The sequence below is a fragment of the Camelus dromedarius genome, chromosome 13 (genome assembly GCF_036321535.1).
Source record: "Camelus dromedarius isolate mCamDro1 chromosome 13, mCamDro1.pat, whole genome shotgun sequence".
Classification (NCBI taxonomy): Eukaryota; Metazoa; Chordata; class Mammalia; order Artiodactyla; family Camelidae; genus Camelus; species Camelus dromedarius.
This window is the reverse complement of record NC_087448.1, coordinates 62,760,059-62,782,868: the sequence shown is the minus strand read 5'-3', so window position 1 is coordinate 62,782,868 and position 22,810 is coordinate 62,760,059. Positions and strand designations below refer to the sequence as shown.

General features: G+C 40.5%; 1 protein-coding gene across 1 annotated transcript in view; it reads right to left on the bottom strand.

The window, feature by feature from the left end:
* STARD13 (StAR related lipid transfer domain containing 13) overlaps positions 1-18,180 on the bottom strand; it is a 455,772-nt gene extending 437,592 nt beyond the window's left edge. The window contains exon 1 of the mRNA XM_064493212.1: positions 17,987-18,180. The gene's annotated coding sequence lies outside the window, so the exon portion shown is untranslated. The remainder of the gene's footprint in view (positions 1-17,986) is intronic.
* Positions 18,181-22,810: the final 4,630 nt, after the last annotated feature.

The following is a 22,810-nucleotide window of genomic DNA, read 5'->3' as shown; positions in this document are numbered from 1 at the left end:
TTTAAATATTCTGTAGCTGACTGAACTGAAGGAGGCTTTAATCAAAAGAATAATACTCAAAAATCAGATATTGCGGCTTCTTGTCTTGCCTCTCCAGTGCCAGGTCCTGTGGCCTTTGACAAGCCATACCTCCTGGCGGTTCTCATTTCTGTTTGTGAAAGGGACCGCTTGCCTGTCTTTAGGCCCCTAGACAAATGCTGAAAAGCAGGTACACAAAATAACAGCATGGCATTTCACAATTCTGAATGCTTTAGAAATACAAGTTAATAATAGGAACCCTTCTTTCTTATAATTAACTTTAATGGGACAAGCAGACCTAATCCCTAATGTCTTTGCAAATTCAGAATATAATTATTACTGAGAGGTTAACTCAAATTTAAATGTTACGCTACAGTAAGTGGGCATAAACAGCACTAATACACTTTTCTTTTGAATTGCATGAACTAAAATTCTCCGTAAGTGTGATGCAGCTGAGATCAGACCTGCAGCAGTGGATAGTTCCTTCAGAGGAGAAATACGTTTATTGGCAAGAATTGATGGTATTTTCACTATGACTGTCTCTAATACATCAACCCAGAGGGCTAATAAATTACAGTCAATGTTTAATGACATACGAGTCTGTAATAAGTGGAGACTTTATAAATCACTGCTATGCTCTCAAATTAAGACATTTTTATTCTCTCCCCTCCCAGCCCTTTCTAACCCTGATCTCCCCAGGTAGGATTAATCCTCTTGTGTGTGTGTGTGTGTGTGTGTGTGTGTGTGTATGTATATGTAAAATATATATATATATTTGTTTTTGTCGAGCACCTGAGGCACTTTTTTTCATCTATTTATGTTTACCTTTGCTTCTTAGTATTAGATGCAAGCTCTGTGAACAGTATAAGCTGTAACTTTTCATCTTTGATTCGCCAGCATTCTGTATTGCAATTGGCACATACTAGACATTTCACAATGAATAAATGAGTGCATTAACAACATAAATTGTTGGTACATTTCCATATGTGCACAGTATAACAACAGCCAGAGGGAGGATCAGAAATTGGTTCCCAGGGCTAAAGCCATGCGTAGCTCAGGTTTCAAGTCCAGAGGGGAATGCTGCTTATGGGCCCCCTCAGAGACTTGTGGTGATAATGCTTGAAAATGAGCCACTTACCAGAAGCAGAGGTTCTTAGTGCAGAAGAATTTAAGCAGGTTAATGGTGCCATCTACTCTTGGTCCATGCCAGTCACACTCCTGTCCTGCCTTTGCGTTTGCTGTTCTCCCCACTGCTCTATTTAAATTTGCAACACCTACCCTGACTTCCCTGCTTTATTTTACTCCATAGCAATTTTCACTATGTATTCTAATTACTTACTGCCTGTCTCCCCTCCTGCCCCACCAGAATCTAAACTCTGATTTTATATAGTCTGCTTTTCCTTGCTCTATATTCAGTGCTAAAGATAGTCCTTTGAAGTAGTAGCTGCTCAATAAATATTATAGAAGGAAGGAAGAAGGAAAAGAGGAAAAGGAAAGGAAAGGAAGAGAAAGAGAGGAAGAGAGGGAGAGGGGGATGGAAGAAAAAAGAATAGAAGTAAAGAAGAATGGAAGGAAAAAAGGGAAGATTAATATAAAACATATCTAAAGGTCTTGCAAGCTTTTCACTATATTCAGGTAAATGACTGGCTTACAGATTTGTTTTTTAGTTTGTTTGTTTTGACTCAAAAATATTTTTAAAATGTTTAAAGCTGGAAATTTTCCATTAAATATCAGATTATGGGCTCCTCCCAAACAACCAGGTCTGGTTAACTGGGTCTGTGCCCCTGTTCCACATGAGTCGTCTAGAGCTGAGTGGCAGCTGTAGAGGGGTCATGGGCTACAGCAACTTACCAGGCCAGAGAATTTAAAGTAGGGATGGAAGTTAGGATCTCCCATGGATTTCCTGAATGGCCCTGAGAGTCTCACTGTGGATGCTTAATCCAGGAAGTCCTCAGAATAATTTAGATTCTTATGGAAACCCGTATTCCCAAGGGGGTTTCAATGAGAAGATTGTGCCCTTTAAGTCCTGGTTCATTCAGACCAGAGACCCTGGGGCTTACCTAAGAGGGGTAGTTGTGCCCAGACAAACCATCCCAAGAACTTTTCGTAGAGAGCCTGAACCCTGCAGCCTTCTAGTAAGGGTCTTGGGTGTAGTGTATTAGGACATGTTTACTCACTGGAGTGATAGTATCACAAAGCCAATTTAGATCTAAAATATGCTTAACATATGATTCCATCACCTCCATGCATCTGTTCATTCATCAATAAATACTTACTGAGCACCTAAGTGCTAGGCCATGTGCTAGGTACTGAATATTCAAGTGCTGAAGAAGTCACATGATTCCTGTCCCGCAGACCTCACAGTATTATCAGGAAAGAGAAACAGGTAAGTAATAAGTGTTAGAATATTGGAAGCCCAGGAAGGTATCAAAACATACAGCAGAGGCTTTGGAATTGCAGATTTAAAGTTCAACCTGCAGAAAATTTGCAGATGTTCAAAGCTTTTTCTTGAACTGCTTGGGAGTAAGTTCTGGGGAAAATTAAAATTTCTTATAACATGGTTATAGAAACTTCCATTAGAGTCCTTAATTTCCTTTGGAATTTTTAGATATAATTGTCTAAAGGCCACCTTGCCTCCTCACTTTATGTACACAAACATACTGTAATATTTTGATCTAAGTAGATGAGCCCACCCTTTTACATAAATCCAATCAATGTGAAACCTACCTAAATTATTGATATGTTCATTACCAATACTGCTTACACCAGTGAATCTATCATAATTTCTAATTATTATATTTTTTCTATAAATTATATTTTTATTTTATGTTATGTAAGTAGTATATATTTGTTATTGTGGTAAAATATATAAAACATAAAATTTATTATTTTTAAGTGTACAGTTTGGTGCCTTTAAGTACATTCCTGTTGTTGTGCAACCATCACCACCATCTAGAACCTTTTCATCATCCCAAACTGAAACTCTGTACCTACTAAACAATAACTCCCCATTTCTGTCTTCCCCTTGCCCCTGGTAACCACTGTTCTGTTTCTGTCTCTATAGATTTGACTATTCTAGTTACCTTATATAATTGAAATCATATAACGTTTGTTATTTTGTGATTAGCTCACTCTGCTTGGCACAGTGTCTTCAAGTTTCATCCATGTTGTATCATGTATCAGAATTTCATTCCTTTTTAAGGCTGAATGATATTCAATTGTATGTGTAAATCACATTTTGGCTATCCATTCATCAGCTGATGGACATTTAAGTTGTTTCCACCTTTTGGCTATCGTCAGTCATTCTTTTATAAACATACAAACAAGCTGCTTATGTTTAGGTCGTACTTTTAATTTTGCAAAATGCTTTTGTGTCTACAGTTCATAAACTATGGGAGATGTAGTTAGTTTTTCCCTCTTCTGGCAGGTAAGAAATCTAAATTATTAAAACATTGTCACTTGTTAATTTATGGACAGTTTCTGACTCTTAGCCTGGAGTATCTTTTTCTCATCATACTTTTTATTCTTCACTCCAGTGATTCTTCACCAGCTGAAGATACCAGGGATGCAAAAGCAAAAATATCCTTGTTGAGATGTAATTATAGGGCAGATCAAAAGTCTTCTTTCACTTGGACAAGCTAAATGAGATTAATAGGCCCACAATTTGGGGAAAAAATCAAGTTTAAAAATTTATCTTTCCGACATCAGTGGCAGCTATTTCTTCTCTAGCAAAATGACATTCTGGGCTAGCTAATCCAGACTTAGCCTTCCCCTTACCCCTTCAACTATACCATTGCTCATAAATTCAAACTTTGCATGTACTCAAAGCTGGGAAACTATGTAACCCAAATAAAATATTTAAATCTTGATAACTCAGAGGCTTAAATCATACTTGATATAGTGTCACATTCTGTTCTTGGATAACAATCTTTATTAAATTCTGGGGACGCCAGTGCTCTGTTTGAACAGAGCTTTTGAAAAGTTGAGAGGTCCTCAGACTACCTTTGAGAAGAGGAATAGAGCCTAGGTATGTAGGCGTGGCGGGGCCAGCGACGCTGTGTGCCGGAGGGAGCCCGTCCCAGCAGGGCTCCACCTGGTTTGTAATGGAGCAGTTTGTCTTCACTAAATTCATATGTTTTTTACGTCAATAACATTAAGCAAGATTTCGTGTTTTGAAATAGTGCTATTATCTGTGCTACTTTTCTTAATTTCTCATGGTTTAAAAAGACGTTTCTAACAGTTAAAACTACTCTAATTATTAAAATTTCTCCAATTTAAAAAATCTCTCTAGTTGTAATAATTCCATGCCAGTGGGAGAGGCCCTGAGTTTGCCTGGCTTTCTGCCTCCACGGGCTGGTCCTGACCAGGTCTAGCTCTTTGCTGGTGTGTGGTTGTTATTTATACTGTTTGGAATCATTAATACTCTTTCCCTAAACACATGTGACCGTAGGAGCTTGGAAATCCATGCAGCAGGTGGCTGGTCGAGGGCACGGGACACCCCTGATGTGCTCTGTGGCCCTCGGCAAATCAGGAACTTTGCTTTACCATCTGGTTCCCCACTTGATCCTAAGCTGAGAAGTTAAGTGTTTGTTTTGTACTTCAGTGTGATCCAGGATCGGGTTAGTCTCCACTGAGGATGTAAAAGAAGAGTATGGGATGTCTGTTCTTGAGAACTTTCCAATCTAGTTCTATTGAGGAAAACCTCCCCTTGTTTGCCGGATGTGACCCCTAGGCTTTTAGCTACTTTCTGAGGAATCCACAAATCGAAATCTGTGGAAGCTGGGGTTACACTGTGCGCTATAGGCCTCCTCTGTAGTTGCCTGAGGAGAGATCACAAGGGTGAAAAGTAAAGCTCCTATCCATCAATTTGAAAACAGCCACAACCCCGTTACCCAAATGGGCAAGGAGACAAAAATTTCCCACAGAGGAAATACAAAAAGCTAATGAAAATCTGAAAAAAAAATTGGTCCCAATAACAATAAGCAATAATAATACCAGTTAAAATGAGACACTGTTTTCCCCATAAACTTAGTAAGGTTTTGAGAACATATCAAACTCAGTGTTGATGATCGTGAGTTGAGGTGTTTATTCCCATTAACCACTGATAGTAGTTTGAACTGAAATGACCTTTCTAGAAAATAATTTTCTAATATCAAACAGTATTGCTTTCAGTGATGGAAATCTTAGAACTATTCTCAGTGAATGATCAAGATACTTCATGGACAAAATAATTGATAGCAATATTTAAAAAATAGAAATGCTATAAGCAAACTAAATGTTTAATTGCTTGGGTATAGTTTATTACATTTTATATGTGCAAAAGATGAAATTTTTTTAAATTGAAGTATAGTCTGTTTACATACAATGTTGTGTTAATTTCTGGTGTACAGTTCAGTGATTCAGATACACACACACACACACACACACACACATACATACACATATATATTCCTTTTCATACTCCTCCCTATTACAGGCCACTACAAGGTATTGAGTATAGCTCCCTGTGCTGTACAGTAGGACCTTGATGTTTACCTATTTTACATATAGTAGTTTGTATCTGCAAATCCTGAACTCCCAGTTTATCTCTCCACCCTTTCCCCCCTGGTAACCATAAGTTTGTTTTCTATGTCTGTGAGTCTGTTTCTGTTTTGTGAATAAGTTCATTCGCATCATTTTTTTAGATTCCACGTATAAGTGATATCATTTGGTATTTTTCTTCCTCCTTCTGGCTTACTTCACTTAGTATTACAATCTCCAGTTCCATCCATGTTGCTGCAAATGGTGTTATTTTTATTCTTTTTATGGCTGAGTACTGTTTCACTATATATATTATATATATAATATATATATATATAAATGTATGTATATATATATTTTATATATATATACATGCACACATATATGCCACATTTTATTTACCTAGTCATCTGTTGATGAACATTTAGGTTGTTTCCATGTCTTGGCTATTCTAAATAGCGTTGCTATGACCATTGGGGTACATATATCTTTCAAAATTAGAGTTTCCTCTAGATATATGCCCATGAATGGGATTACTGAATTATACGGTAAATCTATTTTTAGTTTCTTAAGGAATCTCCATGGTGTTTTCGATGATGGCTACACCAAACTACATTCCCACCAACAGTGTAGGAAGATGATGTAGGAAAAGGTGAAATATTATGCATCAGATATTTGTATGACTCTTTTTATTATTAAAATAGGAAATACCTTTCTCATACATTTAATTAACAAAGAGTAATACAAATTATATATAGTTTGGGATCAATTATTTCAAAATAGTAGAAAAAGAACTGAAAAGAAAATGTTAACATTGGTTATCTATAGGGGAATATGATTATAGATGATTTTTTTCCTTCCATTTTTACCCTTCTATATATTGCCTAAGTATTCTATAGCAGTCAGAAAAAATATATACAGTAAGTGGTCAGGTGGATAGATACCCAGAACATGGTTCTAAGTAAAGAGACTGTGAAAATATTGTTTACTTATTTATTCTTCCCACCTATTATCTGTGTGACTTTGAGGTGAATCATGTGATTTATGAAACCATGTATTTTTTCACCTATAAAATATTGTGTCAAACTTCCTCCCAGGTTTATCAGGAGAATCATTTGAAGTGATGAATATGAAAAAAATGCTTTCTGATCTGAATTATAAAAATACTAAAAAAACCCTGAAAGATGAATTGGGGTTGACCTTATGACATATTTCTGTGTGGTGACTACCTGTTGCAAGGGCACAGTTTGTGGCCGTACAACATAAAGAAACCACATGATTTAACTGAGGACCAAATACATAACCAATCAGGCACCTATTCCAGGGCCTTTGCTTGGGTTACTGCCCATAGTGTTGGAGAGCTAGGAAGGTGGCAGTAAGGGAAATAAAGCCAGGTTGGCAACGTGGGCCAGATCATGAAGGGATTTGAAAGTCAGGCTGAAGTCTTTACAAATTTGGTCTTAACTGATCAGAATGGAGCCATATTAGGTGTTGTTTCATTTGCTTTGGGCCTGGGTGTCACAAAGGCATATGGTTTGGTGATAATTAGCCAAAGAGTGGCCAATTTGCTGGATGGACTGAAGGCGCAGGAGAGGGGAGGAAGGCATCTAGCTAGGTCAGAGTTTCAGCAGTTCCTGTGAGAGGAGATGATGTGTCTGGAAAAGAACTTGGTGGGAGGGAAAGAGTGAACATCAGAGAGATTTCTCAAAGAGAGAACTTGTAATAGATGGAACACAGAGGGTAAAGGAGAAGGAAGATGGAAAAATATCAAATGATATCATTGATATGTCTCCTCTGGGAGACAGTCCTCTGCATTCCTTAGCAGTCCCTCCTGAGAGATTGAATATACAAGCCGACAATGGCTAAACCACATGTAAAACCGAGCTCTGAGGCCAACTCTGAGCAGCCAGCCCAGAAGAGTCGAGACTTGGCCAGTAACTGTCAGCGTCCCTATTTTTAATCCCTGCTTCCAACTCAGAAGTTAATTAGCCAAAAACGCTCTGCTAACCAGTCACATAGGATGCCCCTCTTCTAGCTAGCCCTCCTCCTGCTTCCGCATGCCAGCCGCCTCCCATCAGGTCACACCTTGTCCCACCTTCCCTTTTTCCACTGTAAAGTTTTCCTACTCCTCTGCCTGCCTTTGAGTTTCTGCAAAATGCATCACTTCTAGCCCCAGACTAACTCTGTGGCCTTGGGCCATCTCAACCTGTTGAACACCCGTTTCTTGAATCCGTAAAATGAAACTTGGCTATCACAGAGTGATGAAATTCTGTGTCCTGGTCTTCAAGAAGATCTATCCTGTAACAGTATAGACAGGAAGTCCAACAGATCCTTAACTACCTACAAATATATTTCCCTGCCTGTAAGTTCCAGAGAGAGAGAAAGGAAGAGGGAGGAAGGAGAGCAGGAGGGAGGAAGGCAGATGGGCTCTCTCAGACCTAATCGAGTTTAAAGCTTCTCTAATGGTGAAATGAGAGGCCCGTGGTTACAAACTCTTTTGAATGAGGAGATGAACTTTGAGATACTTGCCAATACCTGATGCTACCGCACCTGTTCCCCCTCCAGTCTGAGCAATGGTAAAGTCTGACCTCGCCTTCCTGAGGAGAGCCTGGCAACCTATAACACGCAAGGAAGTGTCTAAGTACAGCCTCGGCAGGAAGGGAGCAGTGGGAATTGGGTTGTGCAGGCACCATTGGGTACTAGTGTCTGTTCTGTCCTTGTGCCTCCAGAGATGAAACACAGACATTTCTTTGGCCCAGGCAATCACAGGGCCTTTCCAGTCAACTCTGAGGCTCTGAGGGGGAAAATGTGGGGGTGCTGAAGAGGCACTAATTTTTCAAGATCACATTTCCATTCTACTTAGTGCCTTTTTCACCCCATGAAAGCACCCATGCAGGCTTTCTTCATCCTACGTATTCCTGCTTTGTGGCCCATCTTCACACATTAAATAAGGATTTGGTAGCAGACACATTGAATTTATTTTTCCAGTTATTGAGTTTTGGTGTCATAGTGAGAAAGAACAAATCAAGAGCAGGGGTGCCATATAAACAGTACATTTTGTTTGAGGTTTTTTTCTCTGAAAAAGTAGGAAGCTGCATTGACTTTGAATCTTGTGCAAAGTCTCTTTAAGGCATTCACAGCTCGCTGCATGTGATGGACTTAACAATGCTCTTTCTCTCCTCCGGGAAGTCAGTGGCCTGCTTTGTACTTCAGTTACCGCGCTTAAAACCCTTACTCCTCTTGACCAAGAGGGTACAGTGAGACAGTGTGGGAGAAACTGTTTATAAACTATGTTGAAAATGTCACGATAATGAGAATAAAGGAGGCAGTGGAGTCTGGTTACTGGGCCACCATTTCAAGGTTAGACGCCAATCAGTGAAACATCCAAGGACGCAACTCAGTTTCCTCAAAGGCAAATCCCTACTTCTCATTCAAGGTAATTCCTGATCATGGTTTACCTACTATTCCTTGGAATAGTAGGGTGGAAGTTGGAATAGGAGAACACCTGACCCCCTTGACATTTTATGCAATTTATGAAAATCTCCAAGGAGGATGCCTCAAGGCATTTTTCAGGTTCTCAAGGAGTATATGACTCCCCCCACCCCCACAAGAAAAAGAAGAGAAAAAAAGAAAGAAAAAGGTTAAGAACTCCTAATCTAATACTATAAAACACACAGGGGACTATCAAGGAAAACAATCCACAGACACTTACTCTTGTTATGGTCAAGAATTAATGCTTACTTCTTACCTGTAAGCCAGTACTAAGAACATACACATCATCTCTTTTGACCAGCAGTTAATGGAAACTACTTTCCCCACCAGCTCCTTTCTCTTGCTAGTTCCTTTGTACTGTCTAATTTTGATGGAAAGACAATGCCTAATAGGATCATTTCAGACAATGGCGTAATTACTACCTAGGATAGTTTTTCTCTTATAGAAGAAAGCGCTTCTTTATTTTGGCTTTCCCATTTTTCTTCTAATAATGAGGCTAAGTAACGATATTTAAGCAACTGGAGGCTGGCCGGCTTTCAGAGGCAGCCGTTGAGAAAGGACTGATCTGAAATGAGAGAAGAGGGAACCATTACGCTAAAAATAGAATGAATTCCAAGCTTTGACTCATTCCAGGGTCCTCCTGTGTGTCATAACTTATGGTTAATGAGGGTCCCAAGGGGGAAGGTCATAAGTCAATGTCACTTGGCTGGTTTAGTGCAAGCTGTTGGGCTAAAGGTGTCAGTATACTCTGCCCCTGACCGTAGGGACCTGGAATAAACCGAGGCATAAAAATAACCCGGCTTGCCCCTGAAGGAAGAGAAGCTGCTGCTGAAATGAGACTAGGCCTTGTAGTAAGGTCTACGCATTCCTTTGACCCCCAAAACTTTTGGCAGAATTTCTGGGAATGGCATGCCACAGCTTCTTAATCCCTAAATGGAGGAAGAACTTTCACTTCACCTCCATGGATCTCAGGAGACGTGGCTGATGTTTCTCGAATGCTCTTCATGCTGCTGTTTAAATGTTGCCGATCTACAGATCAGGACTCTTATACAGAATCGTGGCATTTATGGGCTAGACGGGGTCTGAGATATCGTTTCAGCTTAGGAGTCACTACCCTGAGCTAGAAAGAAGACTCCTTGGCAATATTAATTGAACATTGTGGTTAAGAGCAGGGACTTTGCATCCAGGTTGCTTGGATTTGGATGCCATTTCCGTCACTGCACCTCGCTACCTCAGTGTCTGTGTGTGCAAACTAGGGACTTTGAAAGTACCCACCTCACAGGGTGTTGTGAAGAGTAGATCAGCTACTATATTCAAAGTGCTTAGGGTATCTGTCGAACTAAGTGCTATGCAACGTCTGCTCATATTGTTGAAGAATTTCACAAAGTGCTACATAATATTAATTGTGTAGTTTTAAATTCTTATTAACTACAAAAGAGCCTATGTATATTTTAAAAGTGGTAAATCATGTATATGGGAAACATTATTTATTCAGTTTACACAGTGTTTAGTGAACATTCTTGGACCAGTTGCAATTACTAGAAGTAAATTCTCTTCCATCGCATTTGTCCCAGAGTTTGGGAACTAAAATTCATCCATCCGTTCACTTGTCAGTCAGCATCTGTTGCGCACCTACTGTGTCAGACCCTGCTCTGACAGTGAACAGAAGAAGGTTACATTCTAATGTAAGGAGTAGGATCTTTAGTCTGCTGCTTTTTAAAATGAGGACACTGAGGTTCAGAGAATCCTTTGCTGATTGCCCAAGGTCACACAGCTAGTCCTGGATCCTGTGATCCCCTATCACACCTGACTTGTCAAAACATTGTTTACCATGCAGCTCTAAAAATGTCCAGAAGATGTGTTTACCTGTCAAATTAGCTGACCAGAAAGAGTGCAGTCACATAAATGCACCAGCTGTTCCGCTTGTGACTAAATTATGTGTTTTCCCATCCCCTTGGGGCCACCGCACGTCCCTCCTTTCCTCTTGTCACATTCACCACACCATGTCATTTCTGTTACCTCCATTTAAAAAAACTTCTGAAAGCTACAACGATGAGCGAGGACAACAATGATGATAAAGAAAGAGGCTTTTGAGTTTAGAAATGTTGTTAAAGGAGAGACCACTTCATCTTGAGAATTTCAAGCTTCATATTCCATGTTAAGTTTGCTTCTGTGCCTGCTGGGATTAAATGCTCATGTGGTTTTTAATCTCTTTTCCAGACTTTCCAGGTTGTTTCCTACGGTGTTCAGAAGTACCCACTATTCTCTTTCAGAACTAGTATATTCAATTTACTTTGAATTCATTTTCATTTTCTTGTTCATATAGACATGTGTAAAAAGGCAGTTAAGCATGTAGTTTTAGGTGTATTTGTGTGTGTACGTTAAGTGTATGTCCATTTATTTTCCCAAGCATTTCTTCACTTCTCAGACATCATCTTTTGAAGTGGATCATTAGGTTATGTATGAAGGAAGAAGAACAACACTGTCAATTGAACTATTACTTCCCGTGAGTTGTAAAATTCACCCCTATTTCAGAGATGTAAAAACTTTGAAAACAACCTGAAACCTCTTTATTGATAAAAAATGTTTTTCATGTGATCTATTATACAATTAGCCTTTTTAATAGATATTGAAAAATTGTTGCTTTGAACATTTTGGACTTAATTGTTTCAAATATCCATCAAAAATAGAACCTGAGAGGGGAAAAAAAAGTGGTGTGCTAAAAGGAAATCCTGAGTCTTTGAATCCAGATTGAAATATTTATACTGAAGTGATGATGTCTTGGACTTGTGACTCTTGTCACAGAAATATCTGGGGGTAGGCGTCGTGGGAGAGGATAGGTGAAACAGAGCTATGAGTTGATAACTGTTCAAGCTGGATTGCAAGATACATTGGGGCTTAGCAGACTATTCTGTTAAAATCTCAGGAAAAAAAGAATTTCTGCCTGTGAGGTCATGACAGAACCCCCCAGGAATAGGAGTGGGCTCCCTACGTCAGGGAGGCTAGCTCTGTGCTCGTGGTGGTAAGTTCTAGATGGAGACTAAAGAGAACATTTCCTTTTACTGTGGGTGAGGAGGTGAGTGGACGGTATGCTCATTGCTAGTCCTTCATCTTCCTCCTGAACATCTTTTTGTGTTGGAGCTGCCTGGTCCCACCGTTACTACAGTGACAGTCGGCTAGTCCTCGTAATTGCTTCTAGCTTCAGGGGGTACACAGGGTTGGCATAGAGGCTGATTAAAAGCAACAACAATAGCAAATAAAAGTTTTATTGAATGTTCCAGTCGCCATGCAAACTGGCTTACCGTGCCTTATTTTATTTAATTCTCCTGACAGCCCTAACAGGTTAATGCTATTATGATCTCTATTTTTACCCACGAGGACACAGATTCATAAAATTTAAGTGCCTTTCCCAAAGCTGGCAAGTGGCAGGGCCTGGCTCTAAACCTTAGGCTGTGCTCTAAACCACACTATAGGTACTGACTTTCCAGTGACGCTGGATTGAAAGCAATGGAAATCACAGCATGCTGACAATCCTTTGCAGACCAGGACTAAAAACTCAGCCCGGAGGCAATAATCAGCAGGTGCAGATGGGTGAAAAGGGGTGCAGACATAGGAAAGCAACCCTTGTAGAAACAAATCAGAAAGAATGCAGAAACCTCTACCATACACACAAACACAGTCCTCGCAGTGGGACAGGCAGAGGAGGCCAGTTCATTGATGGTTTCCATTCCCTCCTGAGTCTTTCAGTCATTCCGAGGTGTACTCATGCTTTCCCGAGCCTCTCCTGCCTAGGTTTGGCTGGTGTGGTGCACATCATCTCCTGGAACTCAGACGGCCCTTCTAGGTTTCCACAGCTTGTTCCACTGCATCTGGGATCTTTCCTGTGCTTACTAACTGACAAGAGCTGAAGAGTATTTTCTCACATGACCCTGTCCTGCAGGGGCCTGACTGTCCAACCACACTTTGTTATAAAATCTAATCATTATTCTTAATCTTGTAGAGACTCAAAGATTTCTCCTGCCCTGTTGAGCTAACTACTACCCTCCTCTACGTATTCACCCACAAATGCCTCAGTAGCATTGAAATAAAAAGATTTTTTGGAGTAGGAAGTCTTGAAGACCTCGTCTGAATTGACCAATAATTTGGGCTGCAGGGTTCACGGGTAGTTCAAAGATGGAATGTGTACTCAGAAGCAATGAAAGTCACGTGGATGGGGCCATGACTACAGGCTTGTACTATAGCTGGCATAGGTCTTGACATATAGCATATCCCGTACTCCTCCCCTGTGCTTTTAACAGTGTCACCAAAGGCCACATTGCCTTCTTTGTCTACACAATGGAATTTTCTATCAACTGAAATTATTGTCTTATTTCATAAGAACAAGTTCTTCCAACAAGTACTTGTACATTTACACTTATAAACCAAAGTAAATAATCTTATATTCATCACTGTTATTTAGGTCTAGGTAGATTCAGATCATTATTCTAACTATGTTAAGACCTGTGTGGACTTTGATGATGTCAATGCAATATTATTCATTTTTGCTTTATATTCAGAAATTTGTTAAACCTACATTCATCTAAGACATTGATAAAGGTATTTATTAGAATAAGACCAAGAACAGTGTTTTGCTATAAGCCAACACCAGACTGCTCCCTCCACCCCTGGTTGCTAAGAAGTACTTCTAAGTATGTTCATTCAACCAGTTATTAATCTTCCTAATTGCATTAGCTCAGCTCATATTTCTTAATTTTGTCTCCAGTAATATGAAAGAATTACACAATGCCCCACTGAAGTTCATGTGGTAGTATTTTTGTCTATCGCATTTCCTTGAACTATTGTTTCCCACTAATTTGGCCAGATTTAATTTAGCTAAAAGCAACTTGACAAAAAGTAATTTAGTCCAGAAGACAATTTTGTCAAAATAATGATCTAGGTAAGAGGAAATAATGCCAATCAGTGTTTTTCTAAGTTGTTCATTTTTGTGTACTCTGGACAGAGTTGTGACCCATTTTGTGTCTTATATTTTTTTGTCCGTATTTTATCTTTTTTTTAATAGTTTGAGTTTTTAAATTTCTAATTCGTTTCCAGCTAGTTATTCCTATCAAGGCTTGCTTGTGATATAGAATAATTGAAACAATCTACTCAGCAATTAATTAGAAGAATGCAGAAGTCCAACAACTGACTGATTATTTAAAAAAAATACTAGGTTTCACATACCAGATGGTAGGTAAAATATCATATGTAGTCATAGGAAAAACATATGGAAGGCTATCATATACTAATGTGCAGTCATTGGTTGGCACTATTTGAATGAGATTATGTTAAAATTTCTTTTTCTGACTTGTATTTATAATTTTCCCGTAATGAGCATGTGTTGCTTAAAAAGTCTAAGATAATACATAAATCACAATAATAGTCAATTGTTCAGTCACTATTAGTTTCAAATAATTAGCTCCTTTTGTTGGATCTTGTTCCTTGAGGAAGTCATTAATTGTTCAAACTTCACAATAAAGACAGAATAATTTTTTGAAGATGAACTCGATATACATAATGGTAAAAACAAAAAGTTCTGAAAATTGTAAAATAATGTTTATTGAGACTTACAGCTCTATAAAACTGTCCTGCATCTTATCGCTTATACTTAAACATATGATGGAAGATGTTTGTTTTCAGCTAATTTATTGTGTTGACCAAATTACTTTTGGCTAAATTGCATGTTCTCTGTCTACCAGGCTAATAATACATTAGAGAGAAAAGTGTGATTATCAGGGTGATTTCCTTTTGAGTGAATCTGTGCTGGGTTCTAGGGACCCACCAGCATGTCTTTTTGTTATTCCACAAATCATTTCTTTTAATAATCCATTTTTGAATCTTGCCAGTTTGAAAAACTTTAGCAATATATGTAAGTTCCTTTTGAAGCTGCCTAAAGACACCAATGGGGAATAACCTCCTACTTGAAGATAAATGCTGACAAACTTGGCTAGGATGGTGTCCAAACACTTTATTCCAAGTATTTTACACTGACCAATTCTGAAGGAAATTGCTCAACTTCTCCATCTTCTGGAATCTCTACAGAATAATGTCAAGAATGTGACATACATTTAATGTTCTCCCACCCTGTGGGTATCCCAGTGTTATTTTTCCCTTGACCCACCTTACTGTTATTACTATGATTTTAAAAACCAGTGTGGCTCCAAGGGGCATGGTTGCTGCTTGGCCTTGCTCTTACCTCCTCGTCTCCATTTATGGTTGTCTGAGAGGGAAGGTGTATAGGAGTCACCAAAAGCCCCTGTAAGTTCCCAGCCACCTCCTCCTGAGCCCTGTAAGTGCTGCTACTGGGCACATAGGTGATAGGCTACACTTTCTATTATTTTGCCTAATATACTAAATTATATAAGATAAAAATTTTAAATTATTTTCCATCTTGTCTGTAAAAGGATCCAGTCAGGACTATTCACTTTTATGTGAAAAACCTTCCCAAGGTTTTTTTTTTAAATAAAATAATCTAATCATATCTCTCAGGATTTGTTCATATAGACTTGCATACCCAGTAATCTCGGTGAAAACTTGTAGAATGATTGAAGGAATGTGCTTCACATGGGATGTGAAATTGTAGAAGTTAGTTTCAGTTATTCCTTCAGCCTTCCATTCACTCAATAAAAAATGAAAAATAAAAATAAAGGAAGCTATTAGCTCTAGAGACAAATGAAACATTCTTTAAATGTGAGTTATCTAATTGTGATTTCACCAGAGTTTGGTTGTTAACAGTGACAGAGAATTCTTATTCCTCATGCTTATAATTCCATACTTTTGTCTACCTTTTGGAGACTACCCCCAAGCATTCCCACACTGAGAAATTAATCTGAGTGCAGCTAGGAGGAGGAGGCTCAAGACTGTCAAAGATAAAAAATACAAGAACTTCAGTGACTCTTTCAAGGGAGGAGATGTCATCTTTAGATAAAAAGAAGAGAGAATCTTGAAATTTTTTTTCTAGTCCCTTATTAGACAACTTTTTCTGAACTGACAAAGGCAATTTATTTCACTTTGTTCCTCCCTCCACTCTTTTTTTTCCCCCTGCTTTTACTTTTATTAGAACAAGGAAAGGAATTCCTAAGAGTGGCTGTGATGTGGTGTCTGGTTAATGAAGCTAACACATTGCCTAAATATTTATTCTCACGTACAGGGTTTTTGGATTGCAGATGTGCAGAAATGTTGTCAAGTTAAAAATAACTCTTCAAGGCAATGGCACACTGGAATGCTAATCCAAGCCCACTGCTTACCCTTCTGAGCCTCGCATCCTGGGTGTCCTCGCTGCACAAAGTAAACAGCCCTAGCTTCATTTCCTTAGGAGCCTTCATCTTTTTGCTTGAGCTGTTTTAAAAATGTGTGCCGGGACTATCAAGAAACAGAGCAGCAAGAGAAGGAGAAAAATCCTCAGATAGCCACTCTCTGTTCCTGAGAACCCTCACATTCTTTATCGAGTTCCTGGTGGGGAAATTTTCTTCCTTCCAGACCAGAGGTAGTTTAGACATTCTAATCCTTAGAGGGAATGGGTACCTCGCCTAAACGCTGTGCAGCTAATCAGTAATGTGGTTCAAAGGGTAGGCTCATGGAAATACCTGGGGCCAGGTAGGGCAGCGTAGTCCTGGAAGGGAAAAATCCTGGGGGAGGGGAGATGGCTTCCAGGCCAGGTCCCACCAGTGTTGCCACTTCAGACATGAGATGGGGTTCCCTAGCTCCTCTGGGTTCACTTTCTTAGCCTGTAAACTTGAGGGAAACTGTATCACAAGAATGTGCACTGGAAGCCAATATATCAATATAAACCCCTATCCATGATAAGAAGACAATACTGAGCAAGAATCTAGTTGATTTGTATGGATGCACATCAGTGCTGTCTGTGAAAAGGGCACAAAAAGAGGTTTGGAAATCTCAAGTGACGTTTAAGATGTCCCCGGTTAACAGTCCCCAGGGAAGTGCCAAAGGCAAAGGAGGAGAGTAGAAACATCTGGGCAAAGATTTAAGAGAAAAGAAGCAGCATGAATATGGTACAGGTCTTCTCCCTTACAGTCTGCAGAGCATAGAGAGAAGATGCAACATCTTTTTTTCCCCGACACCAGAGAGAGATTTTACAGTGATGCCCTCTTAGAAATAGATCATTGAGGTACCCCAAAGCATCCAGTATTCTACCAAACTTGAATGAAAACATTAAAAGCACCTATAAATTTCTACAGAAAAATTGGATTTTGCTAACATTAGACAAGTAACTGCCTTACATACACACTGCTGAACTTGTTCTACATAATGTTATGTTTGACAAGCCTCTGGCTTTTTGTCTGCGTTGTAATAACTTCCAGCTTCCCAACTTATTTGCCACAACCACAAGGAACTGGTCGGCACACAGCAACACCTGATCCCAGCAGAGTTTCCACGTCTTGCAGAGCAGGGCCAACCAACATCATTGTAAAAGCAGGGTTTCACTAATCCCCTCCCATGCTTAAGCAAGCACCGGGCGACACTTAGGATAAAGACCCATAGACCTGGACTGACATTTGGTTGCAGTTCCACTGGGGTTTTCTCTTTACAGGATTATTCCTGCACATAGACCCATTTTCAAAGGGCAAAGATAATTTGATCCCATTTTAAAGGACACTTATTACACTGACTGAGAGCAGAGAGAAAACCTAGCCTATCCTAGACATTTCCACACAAGTTTAAAAGTACACCATAGCTGTGTGACTATTTAATTATGGAAGAATTTTTTAAGCAGGTTTTTTTTTTTTTGTCTTTTAAAATCAGAGCTGTATGTGCGTGTTTGACAGTGAGCTGTTATTCTTAAAGACAGCAGGAGAGGCAGTGTGTTAAAGTTTCACATTAAACAACAAAGTTTTAAGGAACGTCCTCAAATTACATTCACAGTTTCAAAGTTCAAGAATTGTGGCTGAGCACTGCTTACCTTACAATCTCAGGTCCCAAGAAGTCTTTAAGTTTAAAGCAGTACATCAACTGTGCAGGATTGATTTTCTTGCATAAAAGTCTAATCTGTCATAGCGCTCAGCTCACCGGGAGCATCCAGCCTCCTCTCCCCGAGCACCAATGAGGGAACCAGAGAAGCGTATGTGGGAAGTGGCTTCCCTGAGAGCCTGTCACAGTCTGCACATGCTCTCTGTGGCAGAGGTGCCAGATCAACCTTGGCGTGAAGCTAACAAAGCACCTCATTGTGAGGTCCTGGACATCTCTGGGGAGAAGAAAAGGGTTATTAAAAAAAGGCTTTAGCCAATCTGAAGTTTTCATGCTTTTGTTGGGATGAGCTTCTCATTTATTACAAATATAGAGGAACTATTTTCTGTTAATCAGCTTCCTGGGGAACAAGTAAAATTTCTGACAATACACCAACACGTTGAGGTAAGAGGGAAAGCTTGTCTTTTCAAACTCTGCTACCGGTCCAGGCTAATGTGAAAGAGGGCTCCGTCTCCCAACTTGGAAAAGGATCTGCTCCCTAAGAACCGACAGGATGCTTTATTGGAATGAAGTTCACAGTTGTGAGTGCACAATAATGTTTGCTAACTAGGTCCCACTAGGCCCAAGCGAGGTGTTTGGGGACCCCACCCCTCAGTGGGAGCCTTAGAAGTTGGGATGCTAGATGTGTGGCCCAAACTCTTTGCTATGCAAAGAGAAACTGGGAGTTGGGCGTTCTGTCCCAATTGTTTGGTCCTGTGCCAGGGGTGGGGTTTATGGTGAATACGCATCTCAGCCTTTCCTACCCATTTTGATGTTGTGGGTATTTCCTCATTTGCTTGATGTGTAGTGGTCACTCGGGCAGTTTCTGAATTTCTCTCAGAGAGAATTGCTCCTTGTATAGCTATACATTCAGTGCCCCACAGAAGAAAGGAGGTTCGGCAGCGTTCTGTACTGCCGTCTTGGTTTCTCTCCACAGTACTTCTTGATCCACATTTTAAAGTGATGATTCATTCCTGCCCTTGGGATAGAATGTGGGAATTGGGGGACAGGGGTAGCAGGAATAGGGTAGAGGAGGTAAATGGGAAGTTGGTCAGTATTACATCAGAAACATTTAAAAAATAGTCTCAGTTCCATCTCGATTTGGCTAAATCTATTGTTTGATGGGAGGCGATTAGAAGGAGGGAAATGAGAGGATGTATTTTTCAGGATAAGTAAGAAATAACCCATACCTGACCTAAAAATCTTGGGCTCAAATCTGGACTCTCTCAGCTACTAACTGTGTTGTCTTTCTCAAGTTACTTTATTTCTCTATGCTTCTATTTCTTCATTGTTAAAGTAGTGATAATGGTACCTGCTTATGGCAATTTTTTAAAAGGACCAAAAATTCCTTGACGTTCCTCCTAAAAAAAGATGGGATCTATGCCCGCTACTCTGGAATCTGAGAAAGCTTATGACTCCTTAAGCCAATCGAACATGACAGAATCAGTGCAGTGTGGTTCCTGAGGCTAGGTCATAAACAGTCTCGCAACTTCTGTCTGGTGCTCTTGGAATACTTGTTCTCTGGGTGGCTCTTATTGGGACACTGCCTCTGAGAACCCAGGTGCCATGCACTGAGAAGCACTTGTCACCTGTGGAGCTGTGTATAGGTAGCTGCTCCAGTCAACAGTCCCAGCCAAACTCAGCTTTTAAGTCATTCTAGCCCAGGTGCCAGACATGTGGGTGAAGACGCTTCTGGTTGATTTCAATTCCTAGTCATTTGAGTCACCCCTAGGCATTGTGAAAAACAGCTACCCCTGCTTTGCCGGTTGGAATTCCCATCTCAATATTCATGTGTATAATAAAATGGTGGTTGTTTGATGCCTCTAAGTTTGGAGTAGTTTGTTCTGAACCAATAAATAACCAGAACACTACATTGTAGAGCTGTTGTGAGGATTAAGTGGTACTACATATAGAACTACACGGCATAGGGTCACATCCAATAAATACTGGTTCTAAAGTACACGAGGGACAGCTAGATGGGTGTTTCGAATTGTAGTAATAGCATTAGTAGTGGAGTGGTCGTGACAGTTACAGTAGAAGTAGCAGTGCCAATGTGCTGAGTGCTTTACATCCATTAACACACAATCCTCAACATAACCCCACAAGGGAAGCACTCAGTGTCACCATTTCACCAAGAACACTGAGGCCCACAGAGAGGTTAAATCTCTTATACAGTCCACACGGCCAGTTGTCAACCCCAGGCAGTCTGACTGCCGTCTCCTGCTCTTAGCCACGCTGCCCCGTGAAGAAGAGTGAGCTGAGCTGGAGATGGGGAACTGGGAGCCGTTGAGCTCAAAGCCTTGACAGTGAATTTTCTCAAGAATGGGTAGCGAGTGATAGGAAGAGAGGCAAGTGCAGATCCTGAGAAATCCAGCTAGCAAAGGGAGGGGTTTAGAAGACAGAGCAGGAGTACTCAGGGAGGGGAAGAATGTGTGGAAGGAGTCTAACTAAGGAGGGAGCAGCATTGGACAGGAATATGGAAATATATCTGTCCTTGTCTGGTGAGGCCCAGTTTTTGGGGTCAAAGTGTGACACCCCACCCAGAAATCTGACTGTGGACTCTAACGGTGTAGAATTAAGTATAACTATAACTAAGCCCATAGCTGAAACATGAAAACTTTGCTGACATATCTATCCAATTAACAGCTCTCGTTCTCATTAAAGGCCAAGATTCTTTCTCCCAGGAGAGCTCGCAAGTTTATTTGCAGCAGGGAGAGGTCTAATTGTTTCTAAAAATTGTAACACCCTGTTAATGCCCGAGACATGCCAGACACAGAAGAGCCAAATCTCTTACCCCTTTGTCCCCCAGGAGTGATGACCTTGGGAAAGCTCCCTCTAGAGATACAGTGAGCTGCCTGACAAGTTAACCACACGGAGCCCCCCTGCTACCTGCTCACACACAGACTTCAGAACTAGTTGCATAAACTGGGTCGTGCGCTTGGATAGGAGAATGATGTTCTCTTTTTATGTATGTTATTAAGGATTATGCCCGTGACTTGATCCCTTCATTTATAAAAGAGAGAGCACTGAGACAGTGACCAGGAGCTATAAAAATGGAGGTGAAGTTCTGAAGGGAACTGTCGTCAGGGAGGGGAGGGAACTTGCAACCCAGTACATGGCAGACGAAGTTTATCAGGTAAGGACTGTGGGTGAGATTTCTGGGTTTGGGATTACCAGGGGTTAGATGTAGATAGGATATGATTTTAATACAGAGAATTTATTTTAAAATGAAAGTAAGCCAAAGCTACCTATGACTGTTCTTTTTTCTTTTTAAATATTAGCAGAGTATCTAGCAGAATGATCGTTCAGTTTAAACATGTACTTTGAGGTCAACAACCTGGCAACTCAGTGGTCTCAGACCTTTTTCCTGGGACTGTTCTTTCTACCCAGGCAGTTCAAAACCCATAAGCTCCCAGGCTTTACTACCTCCCTGACAGCTGCTTAGCTATCAAGAGAAGGTAGATTTTTGTCCACAGGCTGCCAGGGCAAAGAAAATGTTTAGCTCCCTCCTCAAGATACAAGCTCAAATTAACTCTGTAATTTGTTGCTTGGTCTCTCTTGCCTTCAGCAACCTGTCTGGAGGCTGTTCCCAAGCATTTTTAAGACCATAGTTTTGGAGGCGAGTCCAGTTGAGGGGTGTTGTAAGGTGTTTCACCTCTCTGGGCCTCTGTTTCCTCAACAGCAAGATGAGACAATAACATTACCCCACAGGGCCCTTGTAAGGATGTAATGTAATAGTGTAAATCAAGGGCCCAGCACTGCCTGGCAAAGAGAGGGCACTCGATCAACTGTAGGAATTCTGAGATTCCTATTATCTGCTGTAGTCCATTTTCCTCTTCTGTCTCTTCCTTCCTCAGCCTTCCTTTTCTCATCCCTTTTTTTCTGACATGAAAGGACGTGTTTCTCACTATTCCTTCTTGAAACAAATGAGCATGCATGGATAGGTAGGACAGTCCTATGAGAGGTAACATAAAGGAGCGTCCACCAGCCCTTCTCGTGACACTCCTCCAGTGACCTCAGCTAAACTCGGTCCTGGGCAGAGGACATGGAGAGATTTTGTGAATGAGTATGTGCCCTAGCTGTCGACCTGAAGGGAGCACCTCACTTATGTCCCATTTCTGTGATACACAGATCTTACTCTGTTGAAACAAACCTGCTTATTCCTGCCTGCCTTTGACTCAGAGTAGCTAAGTGAATCTGGATGCCTTCCTATCCACGTTCACCTTCCTGGACTCAGGCCACCAGGTGAGCCCGGCTCACCCGGGGGAGCTGCGGTGGGTTCTCCCTGTGGCTCTTCCGTGAGTCTTCACATGGCTGGCCACTGAGACACAGAAGCGAGAGGCAGCTGCCTTCATTTCCCTTTCATTGTCTCATAAATCAAGAGAAGGAATGCTGGCCGAGACCCAGCAGGATCCCACGTGGGGAAACACAGCTCCCAGACGTACAGAACAATGAAAACCCACTTTAGGTCTTTAACCGACTTGATCTATCCTAAGGTGACTTTAAAACTCGTGTTCTTTTTCTATCCTAGGGAGTGGTGATTAAGAACATGTGTTTGTAAATCCAAAAGCTATTTCCCACAGTTTTGAATTAAGAAAATTGGAAAACTGTGGGTACCGTGGATTCTTCCGCTGGGCTGGTCACAGCACCACCCAGCAGTTTCTGAAGTCCAGTGTTAGGATATTGGATTCTAGTTTTCACTTTTAATGTTATAGCTGTGCCAGCTTAAAATGTTTATTTTTATACCAAGCATTATATGTTCCACATGCTATAGAGTTTG